The 15,275-nt window shown below is 37.7% G+C and overlaps 1 protein-coding gene across 7 annotated transcripts in view; it reads right to left on the minus strand.

Moving 5' to 3' along the window:
* PALLD (palladin, cytoskeletal associated protein) overlaps positions 1–10,479 on the minus strand; it is a 150,189-nt gene extending 139,710 nt beyond the window's left edge. Inside the window, exons 1-3 of one of the 7 annotated variants that reach the window (XM_040557077.1) lie at positions 10,073–10,448; positions 6,906–7,005; positions 5,263–5,659 (exon numbers count right to left, since the gene is read on the minus strand). The gene's annotated coding sequence lies outside the window, so the exon portion shown is untranslated. Of the gene's footprint in view, positions 1–5,262; positions 5,660–6,905; positions 7,006–8,367; positions 8,449–9,892 lie in introns of all 7 variants that reach the window. The other 6 variants (XM_040557078.1, XM_040557074.1, XM_040557072.1 and 3 more) reach the window with 6 other exon arrangements.
* Positions 10,480–15,275: the final 4,796 nt, after the last annotated feature.

Genomic DNA, 15,275 nt, shown 5'->3' on the forward strand with positions numbered 1-15,275 from the left:
TGTTAGGTCAGACGTACCCTCGTGTATTTTCACTAAGACCATTCATTCACCACAATTTCCCAGAGTGTCTAGCATGTGGCACCTATCTTACCACATATGAGCACTGGACCACCTGGTAACAGCAGTCTAGATGGGATCTGATGGTTCAGAGCAACGGTTCCCTCTCACCTATGCATGTTGGCAGTTGTGCAATGAATGCTCTTTCTTCCTGAGGCTGCCCAATAAAATGTTATTCTAAAGAAAAGCTCTGCCAACAGGACTTTGAGCACTGCAACAGTAATGGAGCATGAGGTAATTAGATATGTTTTATTACTGAGAAACAGAGGTTAAGCACTTTGTCCATGGTCACCCATGATATGCAAGAGCCAGGTCAGAACCTAGCTCCCACTGCCTTAACTTTAAGACCACCTTCCAGGTGCTGACTAGGTCTCTAGAATAAGAATAAATTCTGACCTTGCATTACCAGATGTACTGTAAAGCCATAAAATTATTATTCAGCCTTTTAAATAATTGATCAGATTGGAATGAACAGGCTGATGTAAATTATTATACAGCACTGCATGGCAATGCTTGGAAATTATTAAATATTGGAGCTTCATTCTTAGGAGTCTGTTTGCTTGTTGTTGAGGAAGGGCTTGATATGGCTGACTTCCCTTAATGCTGAAGGCAGTTACACACATAAGTCTTCAGTGTGCACACCAAATAACTGCAGCTACATTCACACAAATGGCAGATAGCTTCCCTTGGCTTACGTACACCTAGGCTTACATCAAGTTACCACTTTTAGTACCTGATGGGAGATTAACATGATCTCAGAAGGGAAGAAAAGAAAGAAAACTAGAAGCAGTGAAGACAGTTACAGTGGGATAGAAAAAATAAATACTGAATAATCACATGTAAAATGCCAAACATTTTTTAGACCCCAAGAACTGTTGAGGCTTGTAGGATTAACACAATTGCCTCTCTAGCTGAAATGGAATGTATATTGTCTAGAACTGAAATGCTGCTCTTTGTATACTTCTTAGACCAGAAAAAGATTTTGAACTAGAATACTATAATTATTTTACCATTTGTGTAAGGGAACCTCTTACAGAACTGCTAGGTATAATAACCTTCCAGTGGAATAATATTTTGGACTTTGAGGGAAGGACTATAAAGAGTTAAAGAGTAAAGAAAAAGATGGAAAGTTATGAGGAGAAAATTACATTTGCACAGTTTAAATTCTACACATAAGGTACATCACATTTAATACAATTGTGGTGAGTTAGTGCTGAAATCATAGCTGGCAACACAGACATCCAGGAGTTCACAGGAGAAAAAAAATGCAACAAGAACAACAACAAACCACTGCATAAGGAAACCTTATCAATTTGCAGATCAACAGTAAGCAAAAAGAAACCTTTATCCAGTGTACATTGTCTAATTCATACTGAAAACACAGAAGTGACAACTGTGGAACTTGCAGGCTTTCCTTCAGAACTGGCAGACATCTTGCTGGAGTTATGAAGCGTAGAAAATTATCATACCAACTATTACGTGTATTGCAGTCCCTGTGCTTTTTATAGGCACAACTAAATGATCCCTACAAAAGACAATTATCTACTTTATTGGAGCTGAATTATCCTTTTATTCACATCTGCAACATTAGCCAAACTACACCAGATACGAAGTGAGACCCTACATGTCCAATACAAAACTGTTTCGTTCTTCCATGGGTGCTGTTCCTACCATCATCTCTCTTTTTCTGTGTAAATTCCAAGCCAGAGCCTGTGAATACAACTCTGTTGATTAGAAGATAAAATACTTAATTCATGCAATACTTAATTCAGGGCAGTAATGTAGAAGCTGAGATCAAAGGCAGAAAGCTGTCAGCGGTTTTGTCAGTGCCTTGCATTAAGCCTGACAGCAGTCAAATTGACTCAGTGAGGCTCAGGCTGCAGAGAAAGGCATTGTCCTGCAGAGCAGCCCAGGCTGCAGAGAACAAGCACCTCAGCACTCCTCTGGCTGTGATTTTCAACAGTAGCAGCACGTCTCAGGCTGCCAAGGGAGGAGACTTCTGTCACTGAAGCATTTGAGATTATGATGATTTGTATTCACGGACTGTTGCAGGGATGTTGATGATAGTTTATACAGAATGTTATACACTAATGAATGCAGACAGAAGAGGTAACACTGATCTATTTACCCATCTCTTGACTGTGACTATGCAGCCAAAGCATGACTGAATCTGTTTCATGTATTTACAGATCACAAAAGCAGCAATCATACAATTAGAACAGATGGTTTGGCTGCACTTGCTGGTGTGTGACTTAAAGCTCTATGTAACAATTTCTGTTAACGATTGCCGCAATTTTCATCTCCTGAGCTTAAATCAAAGTCCTCATTCAAGTGCCCTTGAGACTACCAGGAAAACCAAAATGTGTTTTCTGTGGGTTTGTGTGAGGCATCTAACAATGTATACAAATAACATCTCAGAAAAAAATCCTAATGCCTTGGTGTATGCAAAAAACTAACTAGCAACTATTTACACTTTGGTTCTTAGTTTCAATTTTAATTTAAGATATTTACCTTTCTATACAGTGTTTTTTAAAGTTTTATTTATTTTTAACTTTTTCCTTTGTTTTTCATATTTGCTTACTAACCCAGGAGCCAACAGGAACTAACTAGTCAAGGCCCAGCAATAATACAGCTAATTTGCACTATTTTTAAATGGTTAACATTTTTGTCAAATTTTGTTCTCAACTTATGGATGCAAGCTTTCCCAAATATGGTGGTCTCCTTCACCTACAAAGATAAATCCTGCTATATTGTATATATTTGTAATGGCATTGACTACTTTCTTCATATAAGGACAGATGGAAATTTTTGAGAAAACTATTTAAAGAGAAATTGAGAAAAGAAACTATTAAAGCCAGAGCTAAAGTCACTTGTATAATCATAGCATTACAGTAAATAACCTAGAAATTAACTTTCTCTCAATAACAGATCAGTATCTAGAAGAGTCAGGCAAGTTTAGACACTGCAAACCCACATTTGTAACATCATAACTAATTTCTAACCCTGCTGGTGTGGACTGAAACTAGAAGCTTTCTGAATTCAATTTCCACCATTAACTAGCACAACAGTACACCAGCAATAGTAATTAGACCTGTTCTGATTCATAATATATTATTATGAAAGACATTTTTCCCAGTTCCTGATGAAAAGAAGGCTTGGTCTCTATGTAGCAGCAGTCATCTTCACAACTGTACTTTCCTTGGATATGCAATTTCCTTCTATTCTATCTCAGAGGTAGGTACAACAACAGACATGGCAAAAAGTCACCCATTACAAGAGCTAAAGTAGGATTCAAAACGTTGGATTCCCAGATAACATCTGTGGTGTTCTAGGACAAATACAGCGTGCGCCAAATGAAAGGGTCCAGCTGAAAGAGCGGATCAGAGGAAGGAAAGGGTGGGGAAGGAAAACCGACTGTCTTTGGAGCTTCAGTTCTCCCAAGGCAGCAAAACCCATGCCACCATTTCCTCAGCATCCTTCTTTACACACAGCATCCTTTTACCGAAATTACATAGCCCAGGCAAAATGTGACCCGCTTACTTAGCTTATGCAGACAGATACCTGTCATCAGGGTTAACCCCTGCATTACTGTGCACTTCAAAACTCAAAGACTTTGGGGTAGGGCTACATTCACCACCTACATTCATCCCCTAATTAGTAGTGATTAACTGATATTAATGATGTTCAGCATCTACTGAGTACTGAGTTAAAGCACTTTACATGCTCTCACTAGCTGCAAGACACAGCAGGGCTCTCACCCAGCACTTTGGTTCCAGCCTTACCAAACAAGCTTATATCCATGGCTGCCAGCTGCCAAAATGGCACGGTCCAGAAGCACACACGTACCAGTGCCATGTGCTTGTGTCACCATCTGTGTAGCTATGGCCAGTGCCTACTGGCTCCAAACATTCATCTCTTCCAAGATTCGTCCCACCTGCCAACACGTGTCTCAAAGCCAGCCATGTCTCAAAGCGTACCATGTGCATTTTTCATAACCATTATGAAAACAGAAACATGAAACGTTATCAAAAGCAGTTTTCACTGGAAAATTGAAAATTCCATAGGAAGCCAACAGGTCAAGGGTCAGTGCTCAATTCTGCTTTACGGTATACTCATTTCTGTATTGACTAGAATTTATATATATGATTTCTGTGGCCCACAGAAATCCTAGAATTCTTCGATCCTTGTTTCCAGCCCTTTTCCATCCTGCCCCTCTCCACTGTTTAAAAAACTGACCAGAGAGAGGGGATCTATTTTAAATATGAGCTGTGCAACGCAGATGGTGCCAGCATTACAATCAGGAAAGCCATATATAAGTGGTCATTAAGTTTGGCAAGAATGACAAATGTCAGTCTAGGTACAGATTAATACCCATATGCCCTTAACGGCCCTATCAAAGCTGGCTTTAGAGATGTCCCAAAGAACTGAATAATTCAGCCTTTGTATGAAAACACCCGGCTATACCATGCAGCAGAGACTTACCACCTCCGCTTCACTGTATTTGTGAAGCACAGATGTACCTGGAATTTGTCAAAAACTTCAGGCAGAAGATGCCCCATTTAAGACCAGGCACCGTAAGGGCTGTGCTTCCTTTCCTCCTCCCCCTGGTAGAAAACCGGGGAGTTGTATTTTTTTATCCACACTACAATTAATATTGTACTGTCTGAAAACAATTCAGGTTGGTTTTAAGTATTTCATGAATGTTAATACAGTAAAACTGAACAATGACAGAACACGATACGACATAAGGGATAGAGATTTCAGGGTGCTGTAGTATACATTTTGGCCTCTGATTAATCGTCACAACCATTATTCAAAAATACTAATAGCTTTCCCATCTGCATTGCACACTTCAAGGTTACAAAAAAAAACCTGCAAGTAAGTTTTAAACACTTAAATTGCAGTTTATGTGAGGTAGAAATTAACTACACAGTGGTTCGTGAACACCGGCTAAAGGGTTTTTGTTTGTTTTAGTTTTTATCTTTTTTAAATTTATTTAAAAAAAGCAGTTAAAAAAAAGTTAATGTGTCCTGTAAATCAGAGAGAGAAATAAATTTAGGCAAGAAACTATCTCAAAAGGATGTACACAGCTGTATGAGTTATTATTCTCATTTTTTCCCCAGTTTCATCCAGCTAAATTTACTACCCCAGTAAGTAAAGACAGTAAAAAAGTTATTGTATTTGCTGTTACAGAATAATACTTACATACAATTCCTAGAAAACTCTTACAGCACTACTGTAAGAATTGTTCTTCATATTTGCTTCATCCTCCAACCAGAGGATTTTTCAATGTTAGAACTTTTAACCTATTTTTTTTAATTTGAAACTCCATGGATTTGTTTTCCCATTTGTATATAAAAATGCAATTGCCCTTTAAAAGTCACATCCTAATGGTCGCACATCCAATGTGCAACAGCCACACTGACAGGAAAGATGCAGGGAAGACTCAGGAGAGCAGTGGCTCCTTTAGTAGAGTACAACAGCCAGATGTGGTGGAACTTAGCAGTGCCTCAAGGGCAGAGATCATTCAATGTAGGGGCTTCGAAAGCAACAGCATTCTGTCCATGGGCCTCCATGGACAATGAAAGCCTTCTATCAAGTGCTGTACATCAGTTTATGGGAGAAAGGATATAAGGGAGAAGAAAGGACAATGAGAGTATTGAGGGACAAACAAGACTGGCTTAAGAATATTTCAGAATAAACAATATGCATAGAAAGAAAATAGTATTATAAAGTGCTTACAATATAGATAACTACAATTTCATCCTCCGGATTAGGGATATGCTATATTTTAGATAATTACAACAGATACCACTTAGAGAAATTAGGTATGTCAGAATTTTCCTTATGATACCCACGTCATCAGAATGGTAAATTTGGAGTTAAGACATAGAAAAGGTCTTTGTTTATTTAATTTTTGTAAGTTTTTTTTTTTTTTTTTTTTTTTTTTTTTTTTTAAGAATTTAAACAAGACTGGTACACTAGCGAACTATAAAAATTAGCTGGTATTCAAGTTCAGGATGAACAGAACCTTGAGGACAAAGAATGGATTTTAGAAGCAGTATTGATTCCATCTCAGAAGTTAAGTAGACCTTTCAGTAAATTCAGGTCATCCTTAGCCACAATAAAACCACCTTCTCTTGAACATCAGGCTTACATTAATTTCTCTCTAGTGTTTTATACATATCATGTATAAATTATAAATTATATTAATTAAATTATATTAATTTTAATTTACATTTAAGTGTTTAAATATATAGACTTCTCACTCCTCTTCAGAGCAGCCCAAAGTGTTGGTTTTGGAAGCAAGCAATTAAACTGTGTACAATCAAAAAGGTCATTGTCCTTTGTTTTTACTTTTCTTATGTTGCAGAATTTATTTGGAACGGAACGTATTTAGTGTGATTTATGACAGGGAGATCTTCCCTCATATCTGTCCCTCTCCCTCTCTCGCTCTAAAATCAGGCCACCAGTTCCCCTATAACATCCAAAAGAATTCCTGAGATACATTTGCTGTCATGTAAGACAGAGGAATGTTTGTATTCCATGCAAAATATTCAAAGAAGCCAATTCTCCTTTTAGTCAAAGGAACATTAACAACTATGTGTTTTAACCCTGACCTTACCATTAAATGCCATGATCCCAACTCAGCCTCCAGGCAATTAAAAAAAAATAAATCGTTTGAGAATATCCAGCCAACAATTTCCATGAAAAAAAAAAGTTTAAGTTGGAGCCATGTGGTCTCAATCAGGCAGTAAAAAACTCTCTGTATGTTCTTAAATGCACAACTGCAGTATGCCCATAACCTCCCTTTTAAATCATCTTAACCAGATCTGAATCACTCTCACCACAAATGATTCGGTGGCCCTGGAATGTGCTGGGGTAGACAGAGTTGCTCTGCAATGGACGTTGGGACATTTCCCACTTCCCTAGTGTTAAGAGAATAGTCTGCAGGGAAAGAGAAAAAAAGGCTGAAAAAAAAGGCTAAAGCTAAGACAAAAAGTGACATCACAGTTCAATCATTCAAGGGAAAAAGGAAAAAATGCAACTACTGCCTAATAATTCAGTGCTGTGTGCCACAAACCACAGTGAGCCAACACAGCCAAAGAACAGCTTTTTTTTTTTTTTTTTTTTTTTTTCTGAAGCAGAGATACCACAAGCAGCTGGCAGATCCATGTGTAATTGTATTCACAGAGAGCTATTGAATTCATTAAGCTAGCCAGACTCGAAGAAGTTGATCAATTAAAAAAGCAGAACCACCATGATTTCAGTAACAATTTGCACATCCCTTTATGAAGCACTACAGCACTGCTTACCATGGGCGGCTGCATTTTTTTTTGGCACAAATAAGAATTTATGTGGCCCTTCATTAAAAGCTTGTAGGCTGATCACTCAGGATCAACCAACACCTGTGAAGTACTTGTATCACCTGGATAAATGCTGCTAGCCTCCTCCACTGCTCCACTAGAGTAAGCAGGAACTGTAGGCACTAAGCACCTTACCTTTCTCAGGACATCTCAAAAGGAGTTCCAAAACATGACTTACTTCTGCAGTTATAGTAGAGGAAGGGGAATGTAATTCCCTGGGGGCTCCTAAAAGTCAAATTTAAGCAGCAAATAAGCAAGCTTCACTTAACTAACTGTAAGATTCTTATGTCACTTACTCTTTAAAATCTGTCTGCAGCCTGAAAGATTTCTTTCGGTCTTAATCACCTCAAAAACAATTTAAAGATGTAGCCAAAGTGATGTGCATTTAAAACAGGAACAGGCCAGAGCCAAGAAGTTTGGATCCAGATATTAACCTTCTCCTTCTTCAGGGATGTTGGAATCCAGGGGTTTTGGTTAAGGCCCATCTCTGAACTCACTCAGTGCCAAACCTCACAGTCAGTAGAAAATATGATTTAACATATCAAAGCAGGAAAAACAGCATAAAGATGTCAGATTTTTCCACCACATCAATGAAGAAAAAAAAAGAAGTCATTATAGCACCCATGTAAATTGTGAAACTGAAAGCAACTTCTAAGAAAACCTGACATAGTGCCATCGGCAGGGGGGAGCCCAACTCTGGAAAACACCATTCCATTTTTAGCTCCGAAAAAGAATCTTTGCTAGTTCTAGTGTGCAATTCCAGTTCAGTGAATAACTTGCCATAAATAGAGTTAGGAACTGCCATAGAAAGAAGTGCCTCAGTCCATTGCAAACAAAACATGCACTAAATATCACCAACATCCTAACACATTGCAAACTACCCTGCTGAGCATCATTTTGCAATTTTTCCAAAGTAAAAGAATTTAGCAGATTTATTTATTACCAATTAGCACACCAAGCAGACTGTTCTTCCAAATGAATGGTGAAGGTCAGAAAGGGTGAGTTTTGGTTATATGTTTCTGAACTAGAAAAAAACAAAAGTTGCAGACCTCAGAACAAATAGGTTATTGACAGTGCCTGCTATAGTTTGCACAACCACCCATTTGAACATTCAGCATATTTTTCATGTGACTAGATTCACCTTCACAAATCTCTGACAAACTAGCAGAAAATAAGGCAGTAGAGGAAAGGTGCTGCATGCCAGTCTGCATAAAACACTGAAGTAACTACTTGAAGTAGTTAATGGAGCCAGAGTTAAGAGATGAGAAAGGAAAGCTTTCCTCTTTTCAGGTCTATTGTCCTAGTAACCTTTCCCCAACAAGTACATAAATATGTTCAATGACCTGGTCTTCTCTCCTTCCCTACAATTACTACATATTTGAACGTTTGGATTTCAAGGGTTTCTTTTTTATCACTTAAAGATAAGCCATGTAGCAAGACATAACAGCACGCTGATAGCAGTGCTTATCACTAGCTTTAAAACAAATGGGTCCCTAGAGTGAATTTCTTTTGACAGCTAGGTGCCATTTCTGAAAGCAGGGCATTTGGATTAACCTGCTGCTCTGCTGATTTTTATAAAACTTTTCTGAAAGACAAGATAGGGAGAGGGAAAAAAAAAGATCTTTGTTACAAAGCAATTTATTCTGCTAGCAAACTTAGAAGACAGCAGTCTTCTGACAGCAGTCAGCTTTTAAATAAAGCAAGACCAGCTAAATCACTTTGCTTATTGGAAGACAACCAAGTTACTTTTTGCAGCTCTTGTCCTCTCTAAGATAGTAATTTATCCAAGCACATCCACTCTTCCACTGTACGTTAGCTTTCACTTGCATGCAGTAAAACGGAAGGCCCTCCGATCTTTTTGTTTTTAAAAACAGATTTGCTCGGCCCCTAAGGTTGGGGAGGGGGGGGGGGTAAGGTAAGAGGGGTAGGAGGGGTTACAGGGGGCAGGGGGGGACGACCTCTGAATGAATGCCAATCATTTAAAACCAGTCTATTTTTGGTTGCTAAAGATAAACAGTCTTAGGAAGCATCTCATCCCTTTTCACCCCCCCATCCTCCCTGAACTTTAGCTTTATAGGTATCGTCTGCGAGGGAAAACCTTCACTGCCCACGTTCAGCTCTTGCACTTAAAAGAAATGGGTTACTCTACAAGTTAAAGCCACTCTGTTCTACATGATTCAAAACAAAGAAGACCTGCAGAAAAACCAATACTGAAGCCATTTGGAAAGCTTTCCAGAATTGCACAGGTACTTAGGAATGTGGCTAAAATATATACATTCTTGCAGCACGTTTTGGAAAATGAGAAATGAGGAAAATTTTACTGCTAGGCGCTGTTTGGAGACCACTATTACTGAAGACGCGCTGTATGATTCACTCACGCACTTTTTTCCCCTCCCCTATTGTAGTAAAACAGCTAAAGCACCTTATTCTTTCTTGCATCTTTACACACATTTAATACTGGCACTTACCGTTGGGGAACAGATGGACCCCCACCCCCCCCAAAGAAGCTGATGGCTGATCGTCTCTGGATCCTTTATTTCTTGCCTATTCCCAGCTCTGAGCTTTGCTGCTCTAAATTCAGCCTAGTTTGCAGAAGAGCAGAGAAAAAATTAATAGAGAGCCGAGTTGCCAAAATTCCAGCCACTCACGGTCAGCAATGAAGACGTTCTCCCCAGTTCTGAGTGATTCCAAAGAACAAAGCCTGCTGGCAATGAGGAAGCGGAGTTTAAGTCCTGTGGCTTCAGTCCAGCTGTTGCTCTTGCTTTTGCTTCAGCGTACGTGAGAGTGTTTGTATGAGCTTGTAATGCATGGAAGAGATGGGGGCTGGGGAGAAAAAGAGGGTGTGTGTAAGGGGAGGAATGCTAGTCATATCCAAAAATAACATGAAGGAAGTAATGTGCCGATCCGTCTCCCCCCAGTCTCTCCCCTTATCACATGTGCAGAGTATCTCTACCCTAAGATTCTGATCTCAAGAGTAGGTAGAGAAAAAATTCCAGTGTGACTTGCAGCTCGCTTGATTGTGCTATTAAACTGGAACTGAGGAGCTCTACACTTACAAGGACACGTCAGAGAAAGCATGATTTAGTAGCAGTCTACTCGGTAACACTGAAGCCAGAGTGCATTTCACGCTGTATGCATTCGTTTGTTTGCAAACTGGAGAGAAAAAAATAGAAGCTATTATTAAGTTTACTATGTGTCAGAAAAAATAGTACCATGGTTGCCTTTCCAGAAGTTCCTAAATTCCAGTCCTAGGTATTTCTAAATGGTGATTGTTAAAGTAGAAAATGTTGCAAATGTACAGTATAATGCAGAAATAGGGATATAAAATATCTTCAAATAGTTTATTTTTTCAAAAATAATTTCCACAGTCAGGAAAATGCTTTTATCAAAACAACAACTACAAGCAACCAACCAAACAACAAAAAAAGAAAACCCTACAGAAAAATAAATGAAGACTTCTTTCCTAGGTAATCACAAAGCTGCAATGTAACTATTGTCAGCAGTAAAAAGTTTTAGAATATTGGTTTAAATCATAATTCTGGGGTTTTTAAAATCATAAAAATGGTCATTAACAAGTGAACAACAAATTTAAGGAAGAATAATAAACCATTAGTGATAGCGTTGCCTTTTGATTGCTTCATTTAATCTGGACTCTGTCAAATAAATTTGAGGGTCACTAAAGCTACTTCTACGCCCAGAAGCAGTCTCTAATGACAATTTCTGGAGATTGTTTATTATATCAAGTCTGGCTTGAATTTCAAGCAAGTGTCCTCAAGATATTACAAACTAACACAATACATTTTATACTTTTATCATACTACTTTCTGAGAAGTAAGCAGCATTACTTTTTAAAAGGCTTAATTAAAACACAACAATATGAAGAACGGGCAAAGCAATCTTGGATTTAATTTTATCTCCTGCAGAATAATTTACCCCAAGATCCTCAGCTAACTGACATGGTACTAAGTGCTCTAGGAAAGGAAATCTGGTCACCTTCAGCAATGAATAGTTCTGAAATAACAATTCTCACAACAGAAATAAAAATGGGAAAGAAAGAAGAAAAGCATTGAACTGCAGTGTGCCAGTTTCGAGAATGACAGGAAGAAACAACTACCAGTTTACACAAGAGTTTGTTCCTTAATATGGAAGACAGTATAGCTCAGACATCAGACACTGAGATTTCCACATCCAGAGTCAATGCTTTTTCTGGACTTATTTATTTATTTATTTATTTTTTAATCCATTAGTAAGACTAATGGGTCTTTGGATAAGGAGCTTAGGTTTTCGAGAACCCATATAATACTGCTGCCTACATTCCACTTACATTAAAGAAATTACAGCACTTTTCCAAAGCTAGTAGCAAAAAATTATGTTAAATTTTAAAATTACAAATACACTCTATGTTGAAGGTAAGTCTCAGAAGCCTATAGAAACCATCTGGAATGAAAGTAAGTTATGATGATTTAAGTTTGCCTTCCTGCATATTCACTAGAGACTGAATTTCAATATATTTCAAGGCCATAAAAAGTTACAGTAAATCCAAGTTCTGTATCAGGAAGTTCCCTGAGCCCTACTGTGATGTACTTTTCTCCTGGTACTTTACTCCTTGGTAAGCGTTTCAAAGCTTGGCTTCCTTTCCTGTCTCAAGGTTTGCCAGCCCAAATTCTACCTGACAAACCTCACATGCATGAAAAGATCAAGAACAGATAAGATTACCTGAGGGCTTTTAGTCCACACCTCATCTCATCTTGAATATCAGCTGCACTGAATTTGCTGACCTGGCTAATTACGGTTCTAACTTGAAAAACCATATGCTTTCAGTGGACAACAATAAGCCTATATCTAGTTTCATTGCAATTTAGTCTCCAGAAGAAAGATTTGTCCAAAACCTCGCTCCAGACATTTGAATTTGTTCTGCTCACTGTTATTGGAAAAGCAAGGGACTGGAAGAATATGAATTCAGAGAAAGTATAAAATGACAACATAAACATGAATAAGCAAGTCAAAAAACACAAAAACAAAGAACTGTCACCCACTTTCCTCTGCCCTGTCATAACCAGAGATGCAAAATCATCAGGTGGCTTTCTGGAGAATTTGAAACCCTGACAACCAAAAATTCAAATAAAATGTGATAAACTAAGACCGAGTAGCTCAGTGGCTGATGTTCCACAACATTTATCCATCAAACTAATCATTACTAGGATTCTTGTCACTGTCGGAAGTCTACACAGATTACAAATGCATACAGCACAAAAAAATACCTAGAAGTACTTTTTATTGTATAATTAGTGAACTAAAAAACATTACTCCGCTAACATCATGGTTATTTACCTCCAATATAATGTAACCCTATCACATTTAAGAAAATTACAACTGTACATTTGCTAATTTGCAGCTGATTTGCTCCAAGTATCATCTTATTTTTTGACTACAAACATTTCAGCTGCAAGTTTCAATTTCTGATGAACATTTCTCCTATTTCAGTTTGCTTTCCAACTATCCTCAATTCTAGTTAAGAAAGGAAGGAAAAGAAAAGGATATATTATACCTTCTTTCATTGAAAGTTCATTCTCACTACAGGCAGAAATGAGAAAGGTGGGAGTAAAGCTTTGTTTAGTAAGATATAGTCACCATAAACTGGTTGCTCTTTGGACCAGGTGGCTACAGTAATTTCTGAAGCATTAGATACACGGATAAGAAATTATAACAAGCAAACTACAATGCAAATTCAACAGATTCCTTAAGGGTGATCAAGGGTTCTAACCGATGTCAGAATTGGCTACTAGTAGCTTCTGAAAAGCAACATTTTCTCTTATTGCTATATGGTAAGACCCAGTGAGAGAGGTTGTGGCAGACTCTCCGGGACTGTTTGCATGAAGAAGCCACTACTTTTCATTTTTTCTCTCCTGAGAATAATAGTGCAATATAATAACATCCATGTATTAAGGAGAAAAAATAAATTTGACTCACTTCTTCTCACCACTTCGTAGACACAAGCTCCAGTGAACTGGGCCATTTAACAACTAAAGTGTCTCATACTTTGTACGCACAAATGTGTTCCCAATATAGCATATGTAAATCTGACATTCAGCAGTAAAGGTCACACAGTGTTTGAATGTAGGGAGCACTTGCATGACCAGGGCTATAATCTAAGAAAAGAAGCAAGACTGGTGAAAAATGCAAAAAGGTAGGAAGCTGAGGTCAGACAGCCTGCATATTCCTCACACATTTTCTTTTTAGAAAGCTACATACCTTAATTGTTCAAATGATGAGCTATTTTGAGTGTACCTTTGATTAGGTAGGAAAACATTTAAAGGTTTTGGTTTTTCTTTCTTTTTCTTTTTTTTTTTTTTTTTTTTTTTTTTTTCCCCTATCCATACAGCCCCTCCAACTTCTAATCATGATTTCTGTCACTACAGACCCAAAGCATGATTTCCTCTGATCTCTGTCACCCTCCTCACTGCTCCTAAAGATTTGTGTTCTTTTAAAAAGCAGAACCATTTCTGTGGTAGATGCTTAGAGAGGAGTTTTTTCTCCACAAAGATAAAGAGTGAAGTATTTGCATTCTCTGAAGTTATTTAGATGTCAAAATTTCATTCTTAATGGGGCTAAAGAGCACTTAGACATTTTTGAAAGTAAGATTTCACTGTATAGTTCCAAAGTCTTCTCTTAGAGGAATAACATAAGTTAGTATTTAAGAGAAATACAATTCTCCCCCTCCCCCCACACCCAATATATTTGAATAAATGACTAGAAAAAATATGATCTAAATCAGAGGAAATCAAAATTTCGATAATGCTTGCCTTGCATCAAAACTTTCTGTGTAGAAAGAGAAAAGAACATACACTATTCTACCACCTTTGGGGTCTCTGATGTTCTGTTTGCAAGCACTGTTAATTCTCTTAGACGTAAGAAGTAGAGATGCACAAGAACAAGGTATTAGAAACAGCCATACAGGCTGTGTACATAAAGTGATGTGTATAAATATCTCATAATATGATAATTAATGAGATTTCTTCCACACAACCCAAGGGCAGAATTAATATCATACCTCAACTGAAGTTTCAAAGAAATCACAAACTTCTCAAATCCCGTGCCTATTAAAATGAATGGTAGCTACAAGCTACAGCCTCAAGCAGGATGCGCCCGGGGTCAGTATCTGTATCCCACTGACAGCATGCATTCAGGCAAGTTTGATTTTCCAAATGTTTTATTGCTGCATTGTATCGTTAACTGTTAGAAATACATATTTGTTACAATTACACCAATAAAAATTCTCATAATCTGCACTTAAGCCGGAAAGTCAATCAAATATAGGAATGCTGTTGAGTACACATCTCTTTGATTTAGATGCCAGAAGGAATTCTCCAAAGACCCAAATATGCAAGAACAATAACTATTACTTTCCAGACCAGTTACTACATCTGATTTCAATGAAAATTTGTTTACTTTTTGGAGATACATGCAGGCACCCCAAGCCCAAACAAGTCAAATGGCTGAAGTATTTTGTTTAAGTTAAAGAATCACCCATTTCTTTTGCTATCTTTTAAAATCCCTTGTAATCTCAGCATAAGTATATGAAATATTTTAAAATATTCAGCCATTTTGGAAAATCTGTCTTTTACTAAAGCACTTAGTAAATTTAAGAAGCAATACACTGCATTACTGTGTTTTGTTTTTATATATTTTTTCCCCTTTTAATTTTTTTTCAAGTCCTTATCTACATCAATTACTCCAGAAAATCCTTGAGAAGTGCCAGAAAACAGATGTAGCTTGAATACAGCACCTTGGTCACCTTACTAATGCAGCAGAAGCCACGGTTTTTTAGTGACTTTCCTTTCCAAGGAAATA

Source organism: Cygnus olor, chromosome 4 (genome assembly GCF_009769625.2).
Source record: "Cygnus olor isolate bCygOlo1 chromosome 4, bCygOlo1.pri.v2, whole genome shotgun sequence".
NCBI classification, from domain to species: Eukaryota; Metazoa; Chordata; class Aves; order Anseriformes; family Anatidae; genus Cygnus; species Cygnus olor.